A 26,967-nucleotide genomic window follows, 5' to 3' on the forward strand; every position below is an offset into this window, starting at 1 on the left:
GTGACTCATCCTTGTGTCTAAGAAATTTCACCCATGTTCATCTATTGTAGTCATCAAGAATGACTAGTTCATACTTCTTATCATTGACAGAGGCAGTTTTCACTGGACCAAACAAGTCAATGTAAATAAGCTCCAATGGTCTCGAGGTTGAAACAACATTTTTAGCTTTTAAAGAAGTTTTAGAAAAACTTTCCTTTCTAACATGCTTCACAAAGAACATCTGAAGAAAACTTCAAATTTTGCAGGCCTCTGACTAAATTAAGCTCATTTAGCTGAGAAATCCTCCTCATGCTAACATGGCTCGATCGTCTATGCCACGTCCATTGCTCTTCATTTACAGACATAAGACATTTTACATTTTGATTCCTCAAATTAGAAAGTGTTGTCTTATAAATGTTGTTATTCCTCTTTCCATTGAAAATAATTGGGCCATCCTTTTGACTGACAACTTTAAAGGACTTTTGATTGAAAATAATGTCATAACCATTGTCACTTAATTGACTTATGGACAAAAAATCATGCATTAATCCTTCAACTAAAAGAACATTAGTAATGGAAGGGAGAATACATTTACGTACTATTCTGGAGCTAGTGATCTTCCCTTCCCGATCACCTTCAAAACCAACGACACATCCATGCTTAAGTTCCAAGCTTATGAACATATGCCTTATTCTCGTTATGTGCTGTGAGCATCCAGAGTCCAGGTACCATGACTGGTGTCTCAACTCCACTGCTAAGGATATATGCAACATAAACTATATTGTCCTTAGGTACCACATCTTTCTGGATCCTTTGGGGTTAGTTTTCCTAGAGTTTTGACAAACTTGGATTTTTGTGCAGGATATTTATACATGAATGCATGATTAAAATGGGAATGAGGTTTTGTTTTAGCCTTACGGTTAAAATAAATTCTACCTTTAGGCATAACCCCATTTTGTTTCCCATAAGGGATAAAATAGGACTGAAGATTATTTGGCTTCTGATCTTTTTTAGAATCAGATTCTTCATAAGAATCATAACGACTCCCCCTTGTTTCGTTTATGCTAACTGTCGCATCCGCGAAAAAACAACCGGCGGGACTCAAATAAAAACACAACACAGAGCCGCCACTGCGCGTTATTTATCCCAAAATAGGGAAAGGAAACGCTCAGAGAAACCTGGAAAGGAAATGGTCTTGCGACCAAAGAGAAAGGGTAAGGGAGTCGGTTACGCAAGGGGAAGGTATTAGCACCCCTCACGTCCGTCGTACTCGACGGGATCCACGTTCTAAAATAAAGAATAGGTTGCTAAAACATCACACACACACACAGGGAACGCAGGTGGGGTTAGGAGAAGGGAGCTCGATAGGACATCACATCCTATGCCTACATATCTCATCTGGACATGAGAATCAGAGCCACTGTAGTTCGGCTTACACACGCCAAACAACACAAAACATACAAACAAGCAAGGGTGGCAAACATGGAGCCCGGCAACCACTGGATGGAATTACGTCAGCATCTGAACCAAAACACGCACAAAACGGCAAACGTGGAGCCCGACTGCCAATCAATGGGCTTACGTCGGCATCCGAACCAAAACACGTACAAAACGGCAAACGTGGAGCCCGACAGCCAATCACTGGGCTTACGTCGGCATCCGAACCAAAACACACAATCAGATAACAAGTAAACACACGCAAAAAAGAAAAAAAGTGCCCGGAGTGGTCTCGCACGACCACCTGCCTACATACCTCGTCTGGAACGAGGATCAGGGCGATGTAGTTCCCCCGAAAGGGACTGAATCACTAGCCAGAAACCAGGGGAAGACACACTACCAGGGAGCTGGACTCGAGCCTAGTGTTGTCATGCATCGTTACCCTAAGTTCAGTTTTCTATCCTACTTGCATAAGCAAACTACTCCTATCCAGAAAAGAAGCAAGCATACAAGCATACAAAATAATTCAAGCATACATCAAATGAGAACAAGCATCTCAAACAGATATCCACATAGCACGCACTATAACCAAACAAGTGGGCTCACACAATAGGTTTGACTGCCTCAGCAAGTCATCTGTACGGGCTGTGTTTGCTCTTAACCTTGCCATTACGAGGCTAAGGTGAAGCAGATGAAAGGTGAAGTGAGGATGAGACCTCACAGCTCTTATCCCTGACCAGGGAGAGCTTCTGACAAGGGAGCGTGGGTCCAGAATGGAGGGACCCTTCTACGCTCAATGACTCTGACTCGATTGTGTGACAGCACAGATCTTGGGCTTGTGATCTCAATGCTACAACCATGTAATGGGAGCAAGGAGAAGACTCAACTGAATAGTGGGGGATAGATTGCATATCCCTACCTTCCACCAATTGCCTTGATTAAGGACTTTACCTGCTTAGGCACAATATTAAACAATCACAAACATTGCCTCTTAAGGAGGACTTCAGACAGTTTGCCCGGTCAAATAACAGACCGGGTCTCCAGACTACATGAAGTTAGGAAGTTATACCTCAATGCAAGTTGCTTAAGCAAAGCAAAGCAAAAGTTCACAAGGAACTGAGCAACTAAAAGTACCTGGAAACAGTCAAACACAGTTAGTACTCAGACAGACAAAAATAAACAGCAAGTATTAATCAGTCAGACTATACAAACTAATGCACAACAAAGGCAAGCTATGAGCTCAAGCCCAAACTTCACAACCTACAAAACAAAGTTATGTTAGTGTACAAACATCAAACAACATCAATTGAATTGACTTGGATCATTCTCCATAAGCATTGCACCTTTTCATCCTGAAAACTCAATCAAATGTTAGAAACTAGACCACTAGGCCAAGCCTAGGGTCCAAAGGCAAGAAAAATTCCTAAACAGAAAGGGATATCCAACCAAAGTCAAATTAATGTCAAACAAAAGCCAACACAATTAGTCCCATGTCCATATCATTCATCATGTTCATTTTATGCACAAAACAAACCAAACTAGTTCAAATGGAACACCAAACATCCAAACAGAACTATTGCATTCAAATCCATATCAAAACAATTCTAAAAATCCTCAAATAATTTACACCTAAACAGGATGTATTCAAGGTATGGCATGTCAAATTTTAGCTCAATTGGACAAAGGAAACCATGTCAATGAAAATCAACAAAAACAGACACAATTACATGCTCCAAATCACAACATCAACACATGCATTCACTTCAAAAATTCATAAGTCCATGAAAACAATAAAGAAATGAATGAGACCAAAACAGGGATGTCATACCATGTGTCTACAACAACCATACCAAATTTCATGATTATCCAATACCATATGAGCATTTCACATCCAAATTACAAACATGTACCACATGGACTTGCATATTTGACCAACAGAGATGAAAAATAGCAATCAAATTGAAAATGCCACATAAAATTCCACAAAAGTTCACATAGCTTGTTAACATGTTAATGAACATCCATGCAAAATTTCATATCATTCTAACAAGTCTAGGTCATGAAAATAAATCCAGCAAGTTGACATAATGAGGTGTGACACAAATTGTCACACCTAGGTTCCAAAATTCATAACTCAAACACCAGGAATCCAAAATTCATGAAATTTACATGTAAATCACCATTAGCCAGTCTACAATTACCACAAAAAATTTTAAACATTTCTTTGTAAGCATGAGGATTTCACAATGGATATGGCACAATGTATCAAAAATGCACACAAGTGAAACAACCCTAGGTCAAACCTAATTTCTACCAAGCACAACTTCAATCAATAGGTCAACAAAATTCTACAGGGAATTAGGAAGTCAACAAAAAAATCCACATATTTTTCTGATTTTTTATTAATTTTCTATGAATTTTCTAAAGTGATTATGATTTTTTAAGAATTTTTTTGAATTAATATTAATTAAATGAATTCACTAATGGCATAGTCGTAAATACTTGAACGCAGGCGCGGCAAACACTGAGTTCAAATATTCAAATGGAATTTCAGATCAAACACCATTTCATCATCGTTTTCATTCCAGATTTTCCAGAAAAAGCAAGAACACGAAGAACATGAAATCTCCACCAAAACTCACAAACGAATAGTCGTTGGAACCGTCTCAACATGAGGAATCCAAATATCAACCTAATTTTGTCCAATTTTTCCTATGTTTTCTAAATCGATGGAGTTAGGGTTTGGTATCGTATCTTCAAATCAAGATTTCTCAGCCTACAGTTCATCATTTCTAAAACTAAAAGCATCACGATGCTCTACATGAAGAGTTCTACCAAACGCATATAAGCAATCAAAGAACCATGACATTCGAAAAAATCAAATACCTGGAATGCAGCGATGAAATTGGTGTTCTTCGTACGTGTTTTCCACAAACAGATGTAGTAGTGTGATAAGGAAGGTGATTGATGCGCTCAGGTTCGAACAAATCAGCTCCTAATGCTCCAAATCGCGATTTGCCATGAATGATGCTTGTATGTGCAGTCACGATTCAAAGCTCCTTTCCTTCCAATCTTCAAAAACAGATGGAAATCAAGACCAATGCTAAAAGAGTTTCGCAAATTGAGCAAGAATGGAGGAAGTTTGATGAATTTGAGTGTGAAGTGTTCTTGAGAGGTTCTTGGAGAATTTGATGAATTTTGATCTGATTTTGGGAAATGTGTTTTTCTGTTATGATTAGATGATGATTATGAATATATATGATTGCTTAATCACCACTTAACCATGTTTAATTAACCAAATGGAATGATTAGTGAAATTGGTTAATTTCAAGTAAGGGCAAAATTGGAACTTCCCATGCCAGCTCATGACAGCTCACTGCCACCTCATACACCTTCTAAACACCTGTCATGAGCTATTGCCACTTGTTGCATGCTCATTGGAGGTGTATTTCTCATTTTCACTATGTGATGGCTTATGTGTTCATTTTCAAGTTCATTTCAAAAGCCATTTTCCAAACCATGAAGCCTTAGCATGTTATGATGATTCCAACAACTTTCAAATACCATTTGTGAAGTGTTGCAAAAATCCCCACTCAAAAATTCCAATTATTTCACAAGTTGGACAATTTTGCCCCTGGTTCATTTAACTGTCCAATTGAAATTTGACTTTTTGCATTGACCACTTTTGGGAAAATCCAATTATGCACCATGAAAGTACATGTCAAATGGAGTTTGTGCATATAAAGAACTCCCAATTTGGATGCTCCATGTGGAAATTATGGCCTCCTGATTATGGGTCATTTCTGAAATTCACTGAGCCATAATTTTCCAACCATACATGGGATTTTCAAGTTCTTGGACTTTTTGGAAAGGTGAGAACAAGATCTACAACTTTCATGTTGAACAAATTTTCATTTGAAGCTTCCTTGGACATTTTATTTTGAGGTCAAAACTTTCCATTTTTGGAAACTTCCATTACAAGTCACTTTCTATTTTTGGCAATTTTTGTCCTGACTTGATTTTCTCCATTCTTAAGCTTTGACATGTCAAATAACACTTGTTCCAACATGAATGAAGTGTATCCAACTCATTTCCACCTCCAAATCATCAGATCATGTACAGTTGACCACAATTGACTTTTTCATCTGATAGATGAATCTGGCAATGCATAGATCACTCTGAGCTCCATTCTCCTGATGAAATGGCTCAAGGGTGAAACCCTAGCCTCAATAATCTCCATATAATCATATAATGAACCCCATAGCCATCATAGACCCCATCTCCTGATTATGCCCTGATTGGCCCAATGCAACTGATTAGGGTTGACCAGTGGTCAAAACCCTAATCTCAAGGGATCTGCTTCAACACTTGAATCCTCTGATGATAACAAGACATGATGATGATGATGAATCATTGTAATCAAGATGAAGACCAATATCCTTCGAGAATCATGAAACCCTAATTCATAGCCCAATCCTCAGATGGCCCATGATCAGTCAATAAACCCTAGGCTTGCACTTAGACTTTCTCATCCTCTGATCAAGACTTGAGCGGATAGCTTGCACAATGTAACCACATGATATGCAATATGCAATGCCTAATGACCTAAAAATGTATGCCATATGATAATGCTAGTCCCAAGAGAAGAGGGCAAATTTTGAGGTGTTACACTAACGCCATAAATCATGAAAGCCATCAAGCTTCTATTCAGGCTTCTAGCAAGAAACTTATGGAAATATTTATCACATTTCTTTATGATATCACCAGAACCTATAGAGGCTTTAGAAATAATTTTCTTCTCAGTTTTGAGACTCTTACTTTGAGGCACAAAGTTATTGTTTTTTCAAAATAAGTTTTTCTTCACTCAAACTTAATAACTCTTTCTGAAGCTAACAGTAAGCTTCTGATTCAGATACATGAATCTTCTTCATATCCTTGTATTTTTCCAGAAGATTCTAATACTTGTCCAAAACTTCAGATAAACTAGATTCAAGTTCAGAATGAGAGAGTTCAGAAAATACCTCTTCATAATCTTACTCAGATTCTGATTCTGATTGAATCATTTCCATAGGAGCTTCTGCGCAAGCCATCAACATAACGTTAGCATACTCTTCCTCAAAGTCTTCTTCTGAGGACTTCGAATCATCCCATGTTGCCATTAGACCATTCTTATTTCCTCTAAAGTTATTCTTAGGTTTGTCTTTGTTTAACTTGGGACATTCATTCTTGAAGTGGTCAGGCTATTTGCACTAAAATCACGTGAGTTATTTGCCAGCTTCAACTTTCCTGGTTCTAAGTGTTGACAGCAATTTTGATAAAACAAAGAGTGTTCACAAGATGTTATGTGTGATGTCTTAACATAAGATATCATGTGTACCTGCTGGAGTTTAAATAGAAAACATAATTATGCAGAATTATTTCAGAATGTCATTCACCAATGTCATGGCATCTGATACTATGTACCTGCTGGAAGTTAAGAAACATAATTATGCAGGATTGTTTCAGGATGTCATACACAATGTCATGGCATCTGATATGGTTGTACCTGCTGAAAATTATAAATGGAATTATGGAATTATGCTGGATTGTTCCAGGATGTCAGACCCGATGTCATGACATCTTGTACACAGAACATTCAGTATATGAATGTCTGGTGTTTTGTGATTGCACAATTAATGGCAATCTATGTATGATTGAAGATCTGATTTGCATGCGCATTCAATCATTGATCACAACCTGATTTACTTATTTTCCAAAGAGATCTAACCAGCTATCATGAGAAGATTTAATTGGAAAATAGATTTAGGGTTTTCAAGATGTCCAAGCCCAACTGAAAGCTTCTATAAAAAGGGACTTGGAAAACCTGATTTGTACACAACCAATACTGAGCGAAATATTGAGAGAGAGCTAGGGTTTGTGTCTTGTTTAGTCGTGAGACTTGTAATCCATTCAAGTCATCCATTGATGATTGAATTGGTCTGATTTGTGGTTATAATTTGTCACTCTAAAGCTGTTAAGCAAGAGTGTGTGTCTACTTGTGCAAAGTTGTTAAGCAAGATCAAGTGTGTGTCTTCTTGATCAAAGTTATTAAGTAAGATCAAGAGTGTGTCTTCTTGATTGAAACTGTGAAGTAATATCAAGAGTGTGTTATTGAAAAGTGTTTTCTTTTTAGAAGGGATTGTTGTTTAAAATCACAGGTGTGATTGTAAGGAAGTGAGTGGGTTCTCATATCTAAGAGTGCTTAGGTAGAAATTGCACGGGTAGAGATTAGGTGAGAAAGACTGTAACTTGTTGAAGTGTACAGAGAGTCTTTGAACTGATTCTATTTTAGTGAATTTCCTTCCTGGCTTCGTAGCCCCTAGATGTAGGTGAGTTGGACCGAACTGGGTTAACAATTGCTTGTGTCTCTTACATTACTATTCTTTATCTTTATTTTATTTGCATTACTCAGATATTAGTGTCGTGACATTACCTTAGACATCTCATATTTGATACCAGAATTTCAATTGGTATTAGAGCAGGCATCCTGCTCTGGTTCTGGGTGAGATCTAGGGGCAATACTTTCTGGTACAATGGAGAGAGATGGAGGATCTGTTCACAGGCCACCAATTTTGGATGGATCTAACTATGACTATTGGAAACCTCAAATGATAGCTTTCTTAAAATCTCTAGATAATAAGGCTTGGAAGGCTGTGTTAACAGGTTGGGTTCATCCAGTAATTACTAAGGAAGGAGCAGCCACAACTGACAAGAAGCCTGAAGAACAATGGTTCAAGAAGGAGGATGATCTAGCCCTTGGAAATTCTAAACATTGAATGCCATATTCAACGGAGTAGACAAGAACATCTTCAGGTTGATAAACAATTGTGAAGTAGCTAAAGATGCTTGGGACATTCTCAAAACCACTCATGAAGGCACATCTAGGGTTAAAATGTCTAGACTACAGCTGCTCACCTCCAAGTTTGAAAATTTAAGGATGAAAGAAGATGAAAATATACATGAATTTCATATGAGCATTCTTGAAATTGCTAATTCCTCAGGAACCCTGGGAGAGAAGATGTCAGATGAGAAGCTGGTAAGGAAAATACTCATGTCACTCCCTAAGAGATTTGTTATGAAAGTGGCAGCCATAGAAGAGTCCCAAGACATCTCCAACATGAGAGTTGATGAGCTAATTGGTTCCCTCCAAACATTTGAGATGGGATTGAATGATGGTTCTGAAAAGAAAACCAAAAGCATGGCCTTCATGTCAAACACAGAAGATGAAAACAGTCAGGATGTTGATGAAGATTTGTCAAATGAAGTAGCAATGCTGGGAAGACAGTTCAACAGACTGTTGAAAAAGATGGATGTAAGATCCAAGGCTAATGTCAAGAACATCTCACCTGACATCAGTAGATCCAACAATGCTGAAAGAAGAGCAAGGTCAGATGATAAGCCCAAAGAAGGAAAAGAAGTACAGTGCTATGAATGTGATGGGTATGGACACATTAGAACTGAATGTGGAACCTACCTCAAGAAGCAAAAGATGAGTCTTGCTGCCACTTGGTGTGATGAGAGTGAAACAGAAGAAGCTGCAAATCTGGTAACTGCCTTGACAGGAAGATGGGGTTCTGATGAAGACTCAAGTGATGATGAAGTAACCTTTGAAGAGTTGGCCTCTACCTACAGAAAGCTGTGTCACAAAAGTGTAGAGTTATGTAAACAGGTTGAAAGCCAGAAGAAGGAAATGATTCAACTTGAGAATGAGAAGGTAGAACACTTGGAAACATCTCCAAATTAAAAATAGAAGCAGTGGTTCTGAATGCCAAGCTAGATGAAAGTCAACAAGTTGAAAGTCAGAAGATAGTACTGCTAGAGAATAAGAAGGCAGACCATGTGGAAACCATCTCCAAGTTAAAAACTGAAGTTATGTTCTTAAATTCTAAACTAGAAGAGATGACCAAGTATGTAAGGATGTTAAGCAATGGATCTGACTCCTTAGACAAGATTCTCCAAACTGGACAAATAACAGGAGACAAATCCGGCATTGGGTATAATGATTCTAATCCTGAGAGCAGTTACACTGGTTGCAAACCTCAAACCAAACCTAAGTGCATCCATAGTAAAAGTAAACCTGTGATGTCACAACATCAAAGGAGAAGACAACAGAAAGGGAAACACCAAAGATGGAGATGCCATTACTGTGGGAAATTTGGTCACCTGAAGCCCTTCTGCTATAAGCTGTATGGTTATCCTAACCCTGTTCAGACTCACTATCAACCCAGACCCAAACAGCACAGTCTTATCAACAAGAAGCAATGGGTTCCTAAGACTAATGTTACAAGTCTATTAGCTTACATTCCCCTCAGAGTCTCAGCCAAAGAAGAGTGGTATTTTGATAGTGGATGTTCCAGACACATGACTGGAAACAAAGACCTGATAACTGGACTTCATCCTCATGCCATAAGCTATGTAACTTTGTTGATGGAGCAAAGGGTGAAATCAAGGGGATAGGCAAGCTTGATTGTCCTGTAGTGCCTAAACTTGACAAGGTCCTACTGGTTAAGAGTTTGACTGCAAATCTAATAAGCATCAGTCAATTATGTGATCAAGGTTTGAATGTGAACTTCACCAAAACTGAATGTCTGATTACTAACAAAGACAGTGAAGTGATTATGAAAGGATTCAGGACCAAAGACAACTGTTACATGTGGAACTCTCAAATTAGTTACTCCTCAAAATGTACTTCAGTCAAGGAGGAAGGGATGAAGATGATTATATCTGCTAGAGAAACTCCCAAATTGAAAGTCTGTGGGAAATGTCAGACAAGGATGTCACACCAGAAACTCAAACTTAAAGGAGAAAAGCTCATGATGGCTCAAATAGATAGGAAGTTGGATCAGATGGTTGAACATGCTACGGGTCATATACAGTCTGAAGTTGGAAAGAGCTTTGTTGGACTTGGGCTACAAGTCAAGCAAATAGAAGGGCCTATGTATCTATCTCAAAGCAAAAGTGCCAAGAGCAATGTTGAGAAGATTGAGATGGAGAGTGAAAGGACACCTGCTCTTACACATTTGAGAGATGAAAATGGAGTTTATGCTGAAGATATAGCATATGGTAATAGCTGTTCTCAACAGGGTTGGTTGAAACTACTGACGATTGCATACAATGTCACACACAATGTTATGACATTGTATTATGACAACCAGAATGCTACAACTATGTCCAAAAATTCTATTCAGCATAGTTGGACCAAGCATATCATTTGCTGTCATCACCCCATTAGAAAATCTGTGGAAGAGAGATTCATAGCTCTAAAGCATGAAATTCAATCAGCTGACAAGTTTGCAAGGGATTTGAATAATAATCAATTTGAATATGTAAGAGGGAAATTAGGGATTTGGATTCTTGAGAAATTATGGCAATTAATGTGGAGTGGAAAAGGTAACAAAAATATTGTCTGCCCAATTAAAAGAAAGAGCCACATTAATGATAAATCATTTCATAGCATTGGAAATAGTATTTATGCCATTTGCACACGCTACCTGAACACAACTCTTTCCATCTTCATCAAACTTCTCAGAGAACCTCTGCTAGGGCAAAGAAAATTCTTTCAAAAGTTCAACAACATGTCTCAACATCCCTCATCCTCTGGTTCAAGACCCACTCAGCATGCAAGGACTCCCTCCATGGAGTTTCTAGATGAAGACGTGCTGGATGTTACTCCTCTCTGTGTAATACCAGGTGACGCCCCATGTCCTTCTTCCATGGCTGGAAGTAAGCAAGGTAACATTCCTGAAAAACCGCCTCATAAAGACGACATACACTTTACTGGTCGTACCATTAGGAACCTAGTTACTAGGATTATAAATGAAGAGCATGCAAACAAGGGTGTTTCTACCCCTCTGTCCAGAAGGGACCCCTCTCCTGAGGTGGAAACCCAAACTGAGAAAGATGATGACTCATCTAAGTCAGAAAAGGAAGTGGCTGCTGAGGGATTATGTTCTCTAGGTAAAAACTTACCTAACAAGAAACCAACAAGTATGTCTCATGGAACTGCTGAGGATATTATTGATCTAGAGGAAGAAAGTTCTGAGGAAGAAGATGACACCTTGGTTCAACTGGTGAAACCAAGTGTAGCAAAGAAACTGAGGACCAGAAAAGGGAAGACTGTGACGGAAACAAGGACAACAAGAAGAGTGAAAAAGGTTGTTGGTGTATGACCCTCCAAATCTTGGAGTAAAGTTGAGGTTAAGAAGAGGAAGATCAAAGAGAGTTCTGACTCTGATGATGATGTTAAAGACGATGTCCCAAACATCTCCCCTACTAAAAGACAGACTGTCAAAAAGTCCCCAGCCAAAATGGGAGTTGTGCACTTAGATAATATATCTTTTCATCTAGAAGATGGTGTTGCAAAATGGAAGTTTGTTATTCAGAGGAGGATAGTTGTGGAAAGAGAGCTGGGAAAGGAGGCTGTAGAGGTAAAGGAAGTGATGGTTTTGATCAAGAATGCTGGAATGATGAAGACTGTGATTGCTCTGCCCCAATGTTATGAGGGGTTAGTAAAAGAGTTTGTTGTGAATATCCCTGAGGATATTTCTGAAAAGAGTAGCAGGGAATTCTGCAAAGTTTTTGTAAGAGGAAGATGTGTGAGATTCTCCCCAACCATAATCAATAAGTTCCTAGGGAGAGGAACTGATGGAGGAATGGATTTAGAGACTACAGATAATGAGGTCTGTAGGACTATTACAGTTGGCCAGGTTAAGGAATGGCCTAGTAGGAATCACCTATCAGCTGGCAAGCTAATTGTCAAGTATGCCATCTTACACAAGATTGGTTCAGCCAACTGGGTGCCTACTAATCATATCTCTACAATCTCCATTGGTCTTGGAAGAATCATCTATGCTATTGGAACAAGGATAAACTTTGACTTTGGAAGGTTTATGTTTGATCAAACTGTGAGACATGCCTCAATAAATGCAGTAAAGCTGTCTATTGCCTTCCCATCTATCATTTGTGGTATTATCTTGAGCCAGCAACCAGGCATTCTTAATACAAGTGACATTTCAAGCAGAAGAAAGCCCCCACTATCAATTCACTACAAGTTGTTTGAGGGAAGTCATGTCAATGATGTTATCATGACATCTACCAGAAAGGAGCCCGCATCTCAAGGGAGCTTAATTGATCAATTAAAGGAAACCTACAAGGAAATGGATAATGGTATAAGGGTGGCCAAGGCAAGAAAAGAAACTTTGGAGGTTCTTATTAGTAGCCTAGAAAAGGAAGAAATGGAGAAGGCTGATGAGACCAAAGATTCAGATGCCAATACCTCAAGTGATAGGTCAAATGCTCAATCTAGTGGTAGCTATGGAGGTTCTGAAGGTGAAGATGATACTTCTTCCTCTGATTAATGGTTCTCCCCCTTTTGTGTCGAAGATTGGTCTGAAGTTTGTGTTGTGTGAGGTGGGTTGTGGTTGAAGACTGTTCTGGTGTTACTATTTTGGAAGTTGTTCCCCCCTGCTGTTTGGATGCTGAAGTTTTTATTGTTTTTTTGAAATATGTGTAATTTGTGGCAATCCTTATTGATGCCTTTTTGTAATATTTTGGGCTCCTAATGAGTTCCATGGATTTGTTCATTATCTCAGTTATCACAGTTGTGTATAATGGTGGTATGTATCTCCTAAACAATTATGTTTTAACATTTTTAATGTTATAACATCTGATCTGACATTCTCTGCTAGGCTAATTGACATTTATTTTGTCTAATTGGTCACATTTGGTCAATTTTGACTAAAAGGGGGGAGAAGTGTTTATGTGGAGCTGGTACTGTGAGGAGATGTATGTAGCTGAACAGATAAACAACTATTATTGGAGGAGATGTGTTTGGTGTAAAACAGAATGCTCTGTTCTGTTTACAGATGTCAAAGGGGATGTCTGATGTGGTGGTGCACAGGTGATGTTGAAACAGATGTCAGAATGACATTCTGATTGTTACAGGTGTTGTGGTTACAGGTGCTGTTATTATTAAAGAAGATGTTTGTGATGCACAGATTTAGGGGGAGAAGAAGTACCCTTGTGCATCTGTGTGTCTTACTAGTTGCATCCATAACTAGTAATTCTGTTTGTGTTGCATAAATTTAAGGGGAGGAGAAGTACCCTTATGCATGTATGTATTACTAGGAGCTATAACTAGTAATTGTATTTGCTTCTGCTGCTGCTTAAACTGCTGATAGTTTTCTTGTGAACAAAAAGGACAGATATATGTTTTAGCTAAAATTTGCCAAAGGGGGAGTTTGTTGGTTCTAAGTGTTGGCAGCAATTTTGGTAAAACAAAGAGTGTTCACAAGATGTTATGTGTGATGTCTTAACATAAGATATCCTGTGTACCTGCTGAAGTTTAAATAAAAAACATAATTATGCAGGATTGTTTCAGAATGTCATACACCAATGTCATGGCATCTGATACTATGTACCTGTTGGAAGTTAAGAAACATAATTATGCAGGATTGTTTCAGGATGTCATACACAATGTCATGGCATATGATATGGTTGTACCTGCTGAAAATTATAAATGGAATTATGGAATTATGCAGGATTGTTCCAGGATGTCAGACCCGATGTCATGACATCCTGTACACAGAACATTCAGTATGAATGTCTGGTGTTTTGTGATTGCACAATTAATGGCAATCTATGTATGATTGAAGATCTGATTTGCAGGCGCATTCAATCATTGATTACAACCTGATTTACTTATTTTCCAAAGAGATCTAACCAGCTGTCATGAGAAGATTTGATTGGAAAATAGATTTAGGGTTTTCAAGATGTCCAAGCCCAACTGAAAGCTTCTATAAAAAGGGACTTGGAAAACCTGATTTGTACACAACCAATACTGAGCGAAATATTGAGAGAGAGAGCTAGGGTTTATGTCTTGTTTAGTCGTGAGATTTGTAAGCCATTCAAGTCATCCATTGACGATTGAATTGGTCTGATTTGTGGTTGTAATTTGTCACTCTAAAGCTGTCAAGCAAGAGTGTGTGTCTACTTGTTCAAAGCTGTTAAGCAAGATCAAATGTGTGTCTTCTTGATCAAAGTTATTAAGCAAGATCAAGAGTGTGTCTTCTTGATTGAAATTGTGAAGTAATATCCAGAGTGTGTTATTGAAAAGTGTTTTTTTTCAGAAGGGATTGTTGTCTAAAATCACAGGTGTGATTGTAAGGAAGTGAGTGGGTTCTCATATCTAAGAGTGCTTAGGTAGAAATTGCACGGGTAGAGATTAGGTGAGAAAGACTGTAACTTGTTGAAGTGTACGGAGAGTCTTTGAAATGATTCTATTTTAGTGAATCTCCTTCCTGGCTTAGTAGCCCCTAGATATAGGTGAGTTGGACCGAACTGGGTTAACAATTGCTTGTGTCTCTTGCATTACTATTCTCTATCTTTATTCTATTTGCATTACTCAGATATTAGTGTCGTGACATTACCTTCGACATCTCATATTTGATACCAAAATTTCAGAAACCGCTCAAACAACTTTGAGATTTACAAGTGTGTGTTTACAAGTATTGTTTCTAAGAAAGCAAATTAACACAAATTTAATACAATGAGTTTCTTCACACAATAACAAGCAAAACCTCTATATGTGTTTACAAAGACTATACACAAAAAATATATACTTCAACAAAGAGCGTGTGTATGAGCGTTATCAATAGCTTAACAATTTCTTCCAATCTTCAAAGTCTCATTTATATAGGCCGTTAGAAGATCCATTAGAGGGTAGAATTAGAATAGCAAATTGCAGTTGTCTCTTTGTATAACGGTTGGCATATGGGAGACATAATGGTACAATAGTATTGTCCTTAGCCCATAAAATCAGCATAGTGGAGCAAAACATTTTGATCTTATCTTCTAATCTTCATAGGATTTTGATGAAATGATGTTGAAACATGCTTAGAAGGATCAAGACACTAGTTAAGAGAATCTTCAAAACCTCGGTCTTTAGAGTCTTGACACAATTCCTTAGAACCTGGTCTTTAGAGTCTTCAGATCTTATTCTTCAGAATTTTCAGAACTTGAACGCAGAATCTTGAAGGATGACAATCCTTTAGAGGCTCTTCAATCAGAGTTACAATCAGAAGCTTTAGCACAAACTTTCATCAGAACCGTTGCCTAAGAACTTTCTAGAACATGACAACATCTTATAAAACATTTGTATCTCTTCAGAGTCAAAGTGTGTTAATTTTAGAATCTTATGATATCACACGTCAAGACTTCAGAGTCAGAACCTATCAGTAAAAGCTACATACTAGATAAAAACCATTAGTGTACAAATTTGTTCTATAAGAAAAAATGCATTGTTATGATCAAAACTAAAGGCCATATGCAAAACCAAATATTGTTCTTACGACAACGGTCAATCAGTAACCTGAAACACAACATAACACCAGAAATTTGAAATAACGAAACAATTTTGCACAAGGTGACGCCCATCACCTACCATATTAGCTCATACATCACGCTTGTGACGATCATCCTAACCAAATGCACCTGAGGAACATGACGGTCTACACGTCTGACAATTGCGTCCGTCAGCGCCTCCCAACATGATGATGGCTAAGGCATCATTAGGGTGACGCCCGCCATTCTAAACCAGAACAAAAAAAATGTTTTTCTACATTGGAGTTTAAAACAGAACTCTGATTTTCATCCCTCATACCCCAAATTGCATAACAACAGTAAGGATAACAATATGTAACATAAAAACAGTAACCATCCACCAATTAACATGCAATTTCCTTACTAAATCATGGATTAAATCATGGTTGACATTTTTTTTCATCAAAGCTAAAACGCACATATGTTCATTGATACCAATTCCATCAACAAAAACACCTTACTCTCATGGAAAAATAGTGCACTAATTTCACAACACAAGACACATAATCATGCAATTACAGAATCTATATCACATATTCATTCAACATTCATCAAAAGAGGGAAAAGGTAAAGAAAGCCTAAAGTGATTAATGGATTCACTCTACCCACATGCAATATACACCATATTAGGATTCATTCTACCAAGCATATATTTCTCACCACCTTACCAATTACACCCCCATAACCACAAAATTTCATTTTAATTAAAACACCAAATAATCAGATAAAATTCTAAATAATTCAATAAAATTAATTAATCGAATTTGGGATGTTACATCACCTGTGACACATCCATACTTCATGCAGCCTTAATAAGGTTACGTTAAATGCAACAATCACTTTGCTTTCCACTTAAATCCTATAAATAGGTGTCATTATTACTTCTTTTTCTAATATTTTCACTTTACCTTATAGATTTTCAGCAAGTAACTTCGTGTCGTTCTCCCTATCAATCATGAATTTTTAGCAAAATGTACATGAAACCGGATAAAAGCATATTTCTTATGCCTATTTCTTATTCGAGAGTGTGACTTATATGGAAGAGTCATATAGTCCATAAATGATGTTGAGAAGTGTGAGATATGGAATAGATGTGTACAAAACTCAATGCATTGTACATTATCCTATGATGGGGTCTTAACATTACTTCTACAACAAAGCATTTATCTGAGGTTTTGAAATCCTATGTTGGGGTATCAAAATTACTCATATGACGGGCATATATTTTTCTTTCTATGAAACCAAATAAGTCAACAGGGGGAGATGAGTCTTCACGAGTACAATATCTAAGCAAACACTTTTATCCCCTTACACATCTAACTACAAACACTATAGGGAAAGGTTTGTCCGGGTTAAGGGAGGTGCCTAATGTCCATAGGTTATGTACGACGAAGACAAAACTCATAGTCTTCCTCTGTATTGGACGAGTGAACTCTCTGTTATCATGGGTTATGACCCGACCAAAATTAGTGAGATGGAAAAAGATTTGATCAATATATTGGAGTGGTTTGCCATTATGGGGTGTGAGACTTGCTTAGACTCGAGGGAGATTTTCTGACACTAATGAATTTTCTGTTTAAGATGATTTCTTGATACGCTTTCCTTATACATTGTCTTCTGAGTATTTCTCAATTGTTTTTGTGTTTCTTTGTCTATAAAGAGGATGACACCCATTTTATTATCAGAAAGGAAAGTGATGATGGTGAAGGCTAAAGATTGTCGGGGAGAGGTGGAACCTGTACACCAAAGTGACTTCTCTTACTTTTAGGCTCTAGCGTCCAAGAAAAGGAAATCAGCCACTAAGAGGAAATTCATCATGGTCGTCTCATATCTATCGTATTTCCACCTCTTCCTCCGGAGAGTACAAGGTCACCCCTTGCAAAGAGGAATAAGGAGGATACTAGAAAATGGCTAATTTATGTGAACGCCATCACCTCCATAAACTTGGATATGGTAATGTTTTGGAATATGGCGGTGTTGGCTCTTAAAAAAGAGGATCCTCTGCTACTTCTAGCGAATGAGGTTTCACTTTTGGGACACAAGTTTCGATGGGATGGTGTTCACATATGATCACTTCAATCCCACTGGCGATGTAAATAATGCAAAGTCATTGGGCTATTAGGAAGCATTCCATCTTCTCATCAATCATCTTGGATAATGCTAGTTTTATTAAGCCCCAAAAAGGACAACCCACGACAAAGCAGTCCAAACAAAGCACAACAATATTTGGCACACGCGTTCTAGGATGCTTTATTGGTCTTGGTCGCCTAACCCAAACCAAGATTCATGTTCCACCATTTATTCACACATGGCATGCGAGGGGTCCAAGAAATAACAGTTTGTGAATATCAGTCAAAGGGAAAACCGCCCCTCCATGATTTTAGGAAGAACCTAATTTTGCTACTCCCACATCTTCGTCATGAAGTTAAGGAAAACCATTTATCTCCTTCCAAATAAGCCAAAAGAGCCTTCAATAAATACTATAACCTCATCGCTTAGAGATTATTCACTAACTCCATCAAACCCTGGTATATTTATTCAATTATTATCAGACACCTGAGCAAATTCCCAGTAACCCCTTTTGTATTTTATGAGTACAATTGGCGCCCACTATCAAGTCTAGGTAAAACTAACATAGATCACACTTAATATAACCTTTAACCGCTTCAGCCACCTTCATCGGCATGGTGACTGATGACATTTTGTTGTCATGTAATTTTTATGAGCATTTGCATGTGATTTTATTCATTTTTAGGTAATTTGAGTTAAGTTTGATTAGGAAATAGAAGGAAATGAAGAAGTGAAAAAACTTATGATGAGAGAGGAAACATAAGAGAACTATGAAGAAAAATAACAATTCGCCATTGGAAAATAAATCATTATAAGGTCAATTTGGGATTGTTAATAAGTCAAGTTCAAACACCCTTCCTAGAATGCTTACTCATATTATTCTCTAGTTTATTACATCGCTCTAAGTTACTGTTATTACTATTTTGAATTTAAAACCTAAACAAAACCCCCAATTGCTTTTGTTTAACTTAATTGAAACTCAAACTTTATATCACCGCACAGTCCTTGAGATCAATACTTTGGGATTTCTCATTATTACTATCTCGACATATTAGTACACTTGCTAATTATCGATCAGGTACCTTGGGCAGAGTATTGGTATAACACTACATATCGTGTCTCTATTGGTATGTCACCCTTTGAAGTTGTTTATGGGAGGCAACCATCTAAGTTGTTGAGATTTATTAATAATGAAGCTAGGGTGGTTGCAGTAGCTTTGGAGTTGAAGGATAAAGATGAAGCATTGGGACAATTGATACTACATTTGTTGAAAGCTCACCAATAGATGCAATGACATGCTAACTAGAAGAGAAGGAATGTGAAGTTTGATGTGGGAGAATGGGTGTTTTTGAAATTGAGGCCTCATAGGCAATAATCGGTTGTTAGAGGGACCAATCAAAATCCGACAAAACGGTTTTATGATCCTTTTAAAATTATTGAGACGGTTGATGAAGTAGCTTATAAACTATAATTGCCTCATCAGTATAAAGTTCACCCATTTTTTCATGTTTCTTTATTAAAAAATTCCATTGGAGAATATGAGGTACATGGTGAGTTGCCTAAGGATTTGGAGGTGATACTTGATGATGAGATTTATCCAGTCAAGGTTTTGGGATCAAGGGTTACTGTGTAGGAGGGGGTCTCTATGTCTTAAAGCTTGATTAAATGGACAAACAAGTCTATTGTGGATGTCACTTGGGAGGAAAATGTTGTTATCAAAGGTCAATTTCCATAGTTTAACCTTGAGAACAAGGTTCTTTCAGAAGAGGGTGGTATTAATAGAAATGCTAAAGAGCAATTACGCTTTGACTTTGGCACCAAGCCCAAGATATGAAGAGTGTTTGAAAGGAAATATGGAAGAGGTTATAAGAAAGGTGACATGACATGGATAGAATAATGCATGGGATTAATGAGGTGTGAATTTAACATTATATAAAAGTGGTTAGAGGGGGGGGGGGGGGGGGGGGGGGGGGGGGGGGGGGGGGGGGAGGGGGGGGGGGCTAAGAATTCGGTTAGCAGAGCATTTCATTGAAACGTGAGTTGTGGAAACCTTAATGCTTTGGGGATTGGCAGGTTCCTACCAATTTGTTCTCGTTTGTTATTTGATTTCCATTGTCTTACATACTTGTAATTGTGCTATTTCTCATTAATACAATTACAATTGCCTATATTTCTTCTAAATCCATTGATTGATAATATGAGACCCATCATATTACATAATAGCCATGTTTAAACTTTGGATGTTTGCTGTAAGTCTGTCCACCACGCTATGTAATTGTCTATAAATAAACTATTATGTGCCATTTTTCCTATGTTGTTGTCCTTCTGCAAAACTTTAATTAAAGTAGGTGGTCTTGACATCTAATTAAAAAATCACTTATTAGAAATAAAGACAATAAACAAATGAAGGGATACAAATATTTCTATTCAAACCTTAAAAGTCAAAAATCAGAATAGTCAGCATCATTTAAGACATTTAATGTTTAAAGCATTTAGATGAAGAAAATAAAAATATTGAAGGAATACAAATAATATTTTATCAAGCATTGGCACAGATAAATAGAAAAAGACATCAGATAAAGGATTGAGACAGTTCAATCCTGAAGAACAACACTTGCCATATAAACAAGTTTTTCTCTCTTTCTGGCTCTATTAAGTAAGGATGAAAAAAAGGAAATACTTACCACCAATAACAATTAGGAAAGGACATAAATCTCAAAAGTAACAAAGATGAAATATTTTAAAACAAAAGGAAACAATAAATATAGGAGTTGATAGTTGATGTTGATGATGAAAATGAAAACAGAAAATGCTAAGTTTTAGGAATAAATAATGAAAGTTGTGAAAGGAAAATAAAACAAAAGTAACATACCTTGATGGAGAAAGATCAATGTATAACCAAAGTCAACTCCAAAAATAGAAGAACAATCAATAATGAAATGAGATTGAAGGTAAACAAACTCATAATGCAGTTTAGAACCATAAATGCATTATTAATATAAACAAATAATGAAAGTTGCTAAAGGAAAAGGAAACGAAAATAACATACCTTGATGGAGAAAGATCATTGTAGAAAAAAAGTCAATTGCAAACATGGAAGAACAATCAATAATGAAATAAGTTGAATGTAAATAAATCGAAAATGAAAATGATGTTTATGAAGAAGATGATAGTTGAAGCTGATGAAGAACCTGATGAAGAACCTGATGATGAAGATGAAGATACAACCTGCTTCAAGAATGTTGAAGTTGATGAAGAACCTGATGATGAAGATGAAGATGCAACTTGCTTCAAGAAATGTTGAAGGATATGAAAAAGAAGAATAGAAAATGTGAAGATAAAGATTTTTGTTGTGTGTGTGTGTGTGAGGGGGAGAGAGAGAGATGTAAGTGATATAAAATTTGAAGGAGGGAGAACGAGTATGTACGTTGTAAAATAAGTGACATGTGTCAATCATGGGAGGGCGTGGATTGTGAATTAATCGATTCATTTGTTAAATATCAATTAGTCATTTATGTAATGTAAATGATTAATTGATATTTACACACACTAATGGTCGTTAAGAGAGAGAGAGAGAGAGAGAGAGAGAGAGAGAGAGAGAGAGAGAGAGAGAGAGAGAGAGAGAGAGAGAGAGAGAGAGAGAGAGAGAGGTGGACACTAACTCTAAGATCCAAATTACAATGATTAAATTACCTTTTAAAAAGAATTACATAGTTGTGTCAAAATAGAATTATCATGAGATACATAGTTATGTCAAAATACAATTACTTTATTGAATTAATCTCATTATTCAACCTTTAATTTTTATTAAATTGATCATATATTAATTAATGTTTATGAGAAAGATGAAGTAAAGATTTAGCATAAGAGATGAAAAAATAATTTGATAAATTTATATGAAATTTTATATAATTATTAAATTTGAATTTAATCGATATTTTTATGGCGTAACTAAAAAAATCAAACAAAGATCTTAGTAACAAATCAATTATTACGTATTCCATTTGAATCCTTCAAGTAACTTAAAAAGTTTTGGGATGGATAAAATAAGACTAAAGATTCAAAAAAGTGAAGAGAACTTCTTACCTATCTTCAAGAAATAGAAATTAGAGGTGAATCTATAGAAAATTCCCCCAAAAACTTGCTTGAAGAACCTTAATCTCCAAGTCTCCTTTGTCTTGAGTGTTATAAACCTGAGCATGGCACAACCAAAGAAAGAAAGAAGAAAGGACTTTATTGATGAAATTGTTGATATATTAGATCGTTTCAACTCAACATTATATAACGTTGGTAATAAGATACTCTTATATCTAATTAGGGGTGTTCGCAGTGCGATTTGAGTAATTTTGATGTTAAAAATCATCCAAAATGTAAGAGAAAAAATTATGCGGTTCAAATTTAATTCAATTGAATTTTAAAAATAAAACTAAACCAAACCAATGCGATTTCAACTTTTTACAAAATTTTCATTGAAGCATACAAATATATATAGATGACAATATAATTTTATAATTATATATTCATACATTACTATAAAATAAATTTATAATTATCAAAATAAAAGTATATTTTAATGCATAAATATGAATTGTATCTTACAATTTTATCTTATTTCTAAAGAATAATATATATGAAATTGGATTCTCAAATAAATTTAAAATAATATATTGCAAGTGCGTGCATGTAACTATCAATATTTATTTTAATCTTATCTTTATTAATGTCGATAAATAAAAATGAAATTAAAAATATAAATATAAATATATCATTTCAAATAAAAACAATATCATTTATAAATAAATAATATTTTTTTGTTAATATGTAAATTAAAATAAATATCAAGAATATGATAAAATATTCACATATTTGTTAATATGTGTGTGTTGGAAAAGATAACACTTAAAATTCCTAATACAAGGTCAGCGGATGATTATCCCAAGATCGTAATTTTCCCATTATAATAATAATAGTAACAATGGAGTAACGATAATAATTTTGTAAAAATAAATGAGAATCCAGATGTTATTACAATCTCACCAAAAATAAGTGGTGGCTAAACTCTTTTGGATTTTCCAATAAATGATGGCTAAACTCTTTTGGAATTTTCTTCTCAAAAGGTTGTTTATACGATGATGTTATAGAATATGACTTTTATAACAAATGAAAGATAGTAAATATAGACTATAATTCAAAGAGAGTTTTTTCTCCTTTACTTTCCATAAATTTCCTAGAAAAACTCGTTCTATCCTCCTAAAGAGGAAACCTATCAATTTCCCCATTCCGATTTGATGGAGGGCTCCAATAGTTCAACATCTCTTCTGCAGAACTCGTACTTTTCCTTAGGTAAGGACTTGGTTATCATATCTGAGCAATTATCATCAATATGAATTTTCCCAAGCTGTAGTTGCTTGGAATCCAACATATCACGTATCCAGTGATATCTCACATCGATATGTTTTGACCTTGAGTAAAAACTTGAATTCTTGCTTAAGTGGATTGCACTCAGACTATCACAATGCACGACATACTTATGTTGTTCTTGTCCTAATTCATGCAAGAACCGCTTCATCCATAACATTTCCTTGCAAGCTTTTGTTATTGCAATGAACTCTGCCTCTGTGGTAGACAAAGTAATACACTTTTGTAGCTTCGACTGCCACAATACTACTCCCCCTGAATATGTAATCAAGAATCCAGAAGTTGATTTCCTATAATCAATATCTCCCGCCATATCTGCATCTGTGTAGCCAATCGGTTTAGGTTTTCTACTTCCAAAGCACAAACTCATTTTGGAAGTTCCTATGAGATATCGCAAGATCCACTTCACCGCATTCCAATGCTCCTTTCCTGGATTTGCCAAGAATATACTGACAACACTAACCGCGTGTGTTATATCTGCTTGTGTACATACCATTGCATACATCAAACCTCCAATAGCTAAGGCATATGGCACCTTGTTCATCTCTTGATTTTCAATGTCAGTTGTCGGATTATGCTTTGAACTAAGACAAAAGTGACTAGCAAGTGGAGTAACAATTGGCTTTGTGCTTTCCATGTGAAAATGCTCTAACACCTTCTTAATATATTTTTCTTGTGATATCCACAACTTGTGTTTAGTCCGATCACGATGGATGGACATGCCAAGAATATGCTTCGCTAGTCCCAAGTCTTTCATTGAAAATTACTTCTTCATTTCATTCTTCAACTTGCTTATCTTCTCACTATTTTGTCCTACGATCAACATATCATCAACATACAAGAGTAATATGATGAACTCACCATCATCAAATCTCTTCACAAACACACAATGACCAGAATTAGTTCTTGGGTATCCATGACCAATCATGAAGGAATCAAACTTCTTGTACCATTGACGCAATGCCTGCTTAAGTCCGTATAAACTCTTTTTCAGCTGACATACCAAGTTTTCTTTGCCTTTGACTTTGAATCCCTCTGGTTGCTCCATGTAAATTTCTTCTTCTAAATCTCCATGAAGAAATGCAGTTTTCACATCCAGTTTTTCTACATCTAGATTTAAACTTGCCGCCAAGCCCAACACTACCCGAATAGATGACATCTTTACTACAGGTGAAAAAATCTCTTCAAAGTCAATGCCTTTCTTCTGACCAAAGCCTTTTACAACCAATCTTGCCTTGTATCTGGGTCGTGAGTTATTCTCCTCAGTTTTCAACTTGTACACCCATTTGTTTTTTAGTGCTATTTTTCCTTTCGGTAAATCTACCAGCTTATAAGTTAAGTTCTCAGGCAAGGATTGAATTTCTTCTTGCACGACTTTCAACCACTATTCTTTGTGGTTATCCATCAAAGCTTCTTCATAAGACTCTGGTTCTCCCCCGTCAGTGAGTAATACAAATTCCATTGCAGGATATTTGGTTTGCGGTTTAGGTATTCTGGATGACTTTCTTAATTGAGGCTCTTGTTCTTCATCCTCATAGTCTTCAATTATATCTTCATTATCACCAACACTTCTATTACCATCTGTTACTTCTTCAGTTGAACCATTATTAATTGGAGGTTTATGTTCTACATCTTCAATATCTTCTATTTGATCTCCCCCGTAATGCTCTAAAGGAGGCATTGGATCCAAGTTGATTGGATGTTCTCTAGAAATAACAGGCTTAACTCCCTTTTAAATATCTTCAGTATTCTGGTCTTCAAAAAAGACAACATCTCAGCTTCTAATAATCTTCTTCTCTACAGGATCGCATAACCTATACCCAAATTCTTCATTTCCATATCCCAAGAATATGCACTCCTTCGACTTTGAGTCGAGTTTTGATCTCTCATCTTTTGGAACATGAATAAACGCTATACAACCGAACACCTTCAAGCGATTCTAGGATACATCTTTACCTGTCCAAAATCTATTTGGAACATCACCATTCAATGGAGTTGAATGGGATAAGTTGATTAAATCAATTGCAGTCATTAGAGCCTCACCCCAAAAACTCTTTGGTAACTTGGTATGAGATAAAATTATTCTCACTTTTTCAACAATAGTTCTGTTCATTCTCTCAGCTACTCCATTGTGTTCAGGTGTCTTCGGAACAAATCTTTCATGCTGGATTCCATTACTCATACAATAACGTTCGAAATCTCCAATAAATTCTCCTCCATTGTCAGTGCGAACACATTTTAACTTCTTGTCAGTTTCTCGTCGACACTAGCATGAAACTGTTTGAATACTACAAACATCCTGTCTTTTGTTTTGAGGGCATACATCCATACCTTTATGGAGTGGTCATCAATAAAGGTAAGAAAATACCTTGCACCTCCAAGAGTACTAGTGGTAATTGGACCACAAACATCATAATGTACCAAATCTAAAACATGTGGTTTTCTATGTGGGGCCTTATATTGAAATGAAGCTCTATGTTGCTTTCCAGCCAAGCAATGTGTACATGGCTTAAGAGACATTTTCAATCCTTTCATACATGCCAAAATACCTCTTTTGGCTAGAATTTGAAGTCCTTTCTCACTCATATGTCTGAGCCGTTTATGCCATAGTTCGGATGAGGAGTCTTCTCCGAGAGCGTTAATGCACTCATTATTGACTTTGGCCTCTATCACATAAAGAGTGCTCATTTTCTTGCCTCGGACTATTACCAAGGAACTTTTTATTAGCTTCCACTTCCTGACCCCAAACACACTAGTATGGCCTTCTTCGTCTAGTAGTCCGATGGATATTAGATTGAGATGCATGTCAGGAACATGTCTCACATCTTTCAATGTTAAGTAACAATCAGTGTTTGTTTCTAGACAAATATCTCCTTTCCACGTAATTTGGGGTGTATTATCATTGCTCATCCTCACATGACCAAAATCACCTATTGTATAAGATAAAAAGAAATCCCTTCGTGATGTTACATGAAATGATGCATCGGAATCCACGACCCAACATGTTTCTTATGATGTCAAATTAACATGACCATCATCACAAACAAAGATTACTTCATTGCCTTGAAAAATGGTAGTGGCTATGTTACTCGCATCACCATTTTCTTGTTGCTCTCTTTTGAGCTTCCTACATTCTCTCTTTATGTGACCTTTCTCGTGACAGTAAAAACATTCAACGTCTTTTCTTGCCCACGATTTTTCATTGAACTTATCTCTAGACTTGCCTCTTGACTTGTCTCTATTATTGAACTTCCTGTAGATACTTCTTCCACGATACTCTGTGACAAGCGCCTCAGATTCTGATTCCATCAATATTCTTCATTGAACATGCTATCTCTTACTTTGTCCAATGTTAGAACACCTTGTGGTGCCGAGTTACTCAATGAAACCACAAGTGTATCCCAAATGTCTAGCAAGGAACTTAATAATAACAAAGTTTGGAATTCATCTTCAAGAACCATCTGGTGAGTTGATTTATCAATCTTCGAAAATCGCTCAAGTGTTCGGAAACACTTCGGGTTTCTTTATACTTGAGATTCACCAATCGCCGAATAGTAGAGGCTTTTTTCTGGGTTGTCTTTCTCTCGTACAATGTTTCTAGTTTCGTCCATAATGTGTACGCAACTGACAATGGAGGAGAATTTA

At 36.6% G+C, this 26,967-nt stretch overlaps 1 protein-coding gene across 3 annotated transcripts in view; it reads right to left on the reverse strand.

Moving 5' to 3' along the window:
• Nucleotides 1–26,967, reverse strand: part of LOC127075996 (vacuolar protein sorting-associated protein 53 A) — a 69,062-nt gene that overhangs the window by 37,756 nt on the left and 4,339 nt on the right. The gene's annotated exons all lie outside the window — the stretch shown is intronic.

Source organism: Lathyrus oleraceus, chromosome 1 (genome assembly GCF_024323335.1).
Source record: "Lathyrus oleraceus cultivar Zhongwan6 chromosome 1, CAAS_Psat_ZW6_1.0, whole genome shotgun sequence".
Lineage (NCBI taxonomy): Eukaryota > Viridiplantae > Streptophyta > Magnoliopsida > Fabales > Fabaceae > Lathyrus > Lathyrus oleraceus.